Source organism: Herpailurus yagouaroundi, unplaced genomic scaffold (assembly GCF_014898765.1).
Source record: "Herpailurus yagouaroundi ecotype Mexico unplaced genomic scaffold, PumYag 100, whole genome shotgun sequence".
Taxonomy (NCBI): Eukaryota; Metazoa; Chordata; class Mammalia; order Carnivora; family Felidae; genus Herpailurus; species Herpailurus yagouaroundi.
Genome location: NW_024412391.1, coordinates 33802848 through 33805557, shown reverse-complemented (window position 1 = coordinate 33805557; position 2710 = coordinate 33802848). Strand labels below are relative to the sequence as shown.

The following is a 2710-nucleotide window of genomic DNA, read 5'->3' as shown; positions in this document are numbered from 1 at the left end:
ATAGGTCTGTGATTCACCTTAAGTTAATTTCTGTGAAGGGGTAAGGTTTGTGTCTAGATCTATTTTACTGCATGTGGATATCCAGTTGTTCTAGCACCATTTGTTGAAAGAACTATCTTTGTTCCATTAATTGCCTTTGCTCCTTTGTCAAAGACCAGTTGACTCTGTTTATGTGGGTCTATTCTAGATTCTCTATTTCTTTGATCTATTTGTCCATTCTTTAGTCACTACCATAATGTCTTGATTATTATAGTTTTATAGTAAGTCTTCCTTATGCAGGGGTCATGCTATTCTTCTCTTGATCATTCCAATTTTACTATATGTGGTGCCAAACCGAGCCCTAGTAAGTCTTAAAGTTAGTGTCAGCCTTACCACTTGTTCATCTTCAATACTATGTTGGTAATTCTGGATCTTTTTACTTCCTAAATAACCTTTAAAATCTGTTTCTCAATACTCACAAAATAACTAGCTGGGATTTTTATTGGGATTGCATTGAGTCTATACATCAAATGTTGGGAAAAATTTATATCGTGACAATATTGAGTTTTCCTACCCTTGAACATGGAATATTTCTCCATATACTTAGCTTTTCTTTGATTTACTTCATCAGAGTTTGTAGTTTTCTTTATTTATTTTTTTCTTTACTTACAGCTGTTTATATTTTGTTAGATTTACACCTAAGTATTTCACATTTGGAGTACTGGTGTAAATAATGTGTTTAAATTCAAATTCTGTCTATTCATTGCAGGTATATGGGAAAATAATTGACTTTTGTACATTAGCCTTGTATCACACAACCTTGCTTTAATCATCTATTAGTTCTAGTATTTTTTTTGGGGGGGAGGTCATTTTTTTCAGACTTTCTATGTAATCGATTGTGTCATCTATGAAAAAAGATAGTTTTATTTCCTCCTTTCCAAACTATGTATCTTTTATTTCCTTTTCTTATTCTATTGAATTAGCTAGAACTTCCAGTACAATTTTGAAAAGGAGAGGTGAGAGTAGACATCCTTGACTTGTACCTGATCTTAATAGGAAAGCTTCAAGTTTCTTGCTATTAAGTATGATGTTCCTACAGGTACATTTTAGATTTATTTTATCAAGTTGAGAAAGTATTTCAGTATTCCTAATTTACTGAAAGTTTTTTATTTTATCATGAATAGATGATAGATTTTGTCAAATGCTATTTCTGCATATATTGATATGATTATTTTTTTTCTTTTTTAGTCCCTATTGATGTGATGGATTACATTAATCACTTTTTGAATGTTGAACTAGCTTTCATACTAGCAAAAATTCCAATTGATCATGGTGAAAATTATTTTTATGCACTTAGATTCTATTTGCTAATATTTTTGCATCTGTATTCATGAGATATATTGATCTGTTTTCTTTTATCATTGATATCTTTGTGATAAGCTTTGTTTTCATTTTCATTTAGTTATCAATATCTTTAATTATTCTTGATATTTCTTCCTTAACCAATGTGTTATTTAGAAGTGTATTTTTTAGTCTCCACATATGTGGTATTTTCCAGTTACCTCTCTGCTAACTTTTAGTTTCATTCCATTGTAATCCATGAGCAGGCATTGTATGATTCCTCTTTGAATTTGCTAAGGTGTCCAGAATGTTGTCTGTCTTGGTGAATGTTTCATGTGAGCTTGAGAAAAATGTGTATTCTGATGATGTTGGATGGAAAAGTCTATAGATATCAATATATCCAAAAAAATTGATAGCATTGTTAAATTCAGCTCTGTGGTGGTTCTCTTTTTATCATTTTCTCTTCAAATAATTACTTTGCTCAATTTCTCTCTCTCCTGCTTCTGGAACCCTAATTACCCACACGTTATCTACTTGATATTGTCCAACATATCAAGTACTTTTTTTCTAATTTTTAAATCTTCTGTCCCTTAATATTTTGTCTGACTGGTTTCTCCTTATTTCTTTAAGTTCACAAAATCCTTGCTCTGCCCAGTAACTGGAAGACCATACCAATAATTTCTGATATATTTTCATTTTAATATTTATAATATTTGTTTATGCCCCTATGCACTTTTACATTCATTTGCTTCCTTTTCTGTTAGATCCTTTAACTTATCAATCATAGTTATTTTAAATGCCTTCCTTAGTAATATTAACTTCTAAGCTATATTTCTCCTGACTGATATTCACATTTTACTGCATTTTTTACATATGTTGTAACTTTTGGTTGCCATTCAAATACTGTTCTAAAAGAATAATAGAGAAAAAATAAAATAATATTTACCACTAAAAATTTACCCACTTTTTTGTTAGACTTTTAATATATGGAGTTGAATGAATCTAATCTGATGTTGATTTGGGTCTAGACATCACTGCAGCTCTATTTGTGTTCACTTTACCACTCTCTGTAACAATTTATGGGTGTGATCATGCTTTTTCTGCAGCAGGGTTTGGATCTGATTATCAGCCAGAGTTTGCGTATCTCTGTATAGCTGAGCTGCCAGCTCTCCAAACCATGGAAGAATTCTACCTGCTTTATAGTTTGGTGGCCAATTTGGGGGGCAGTCTGGTTGCTACCCAATTCTACTCTCTAAGTTGCTGCCCTGCAGGTGATTTCTATTCTCCTGCTACTTAGACATCAGTCTTTGGAAAACATTTGTTGTGCTTTTAGAGATGGCCTGGAGGTTCTTAAAGGACTACTCTCAGTTGTTCTCAGCTCTTCCCCAGC

At 32.1% G+C, this 2710-nt stretch overlaps 1 non-coding gene across 1 annotated transcript; it reads right to left on the bottom strand.

Moving 5' to 3' along the window:
• Positions 1–234: 234 nt before the first annotated feature.
• LOC121028995 (U6 spliceosomal RNA) lies at positions 235–337 on the bottom strand. Its single transcript, XR_005789523.1, has one exon. It is a non-coding gene; the product is annotated as a U6 spliceosomal RNA (small nuclear RNA).
• Between the last annotated feature and the right edge of the window lie 2373 nt (positions 338–2710).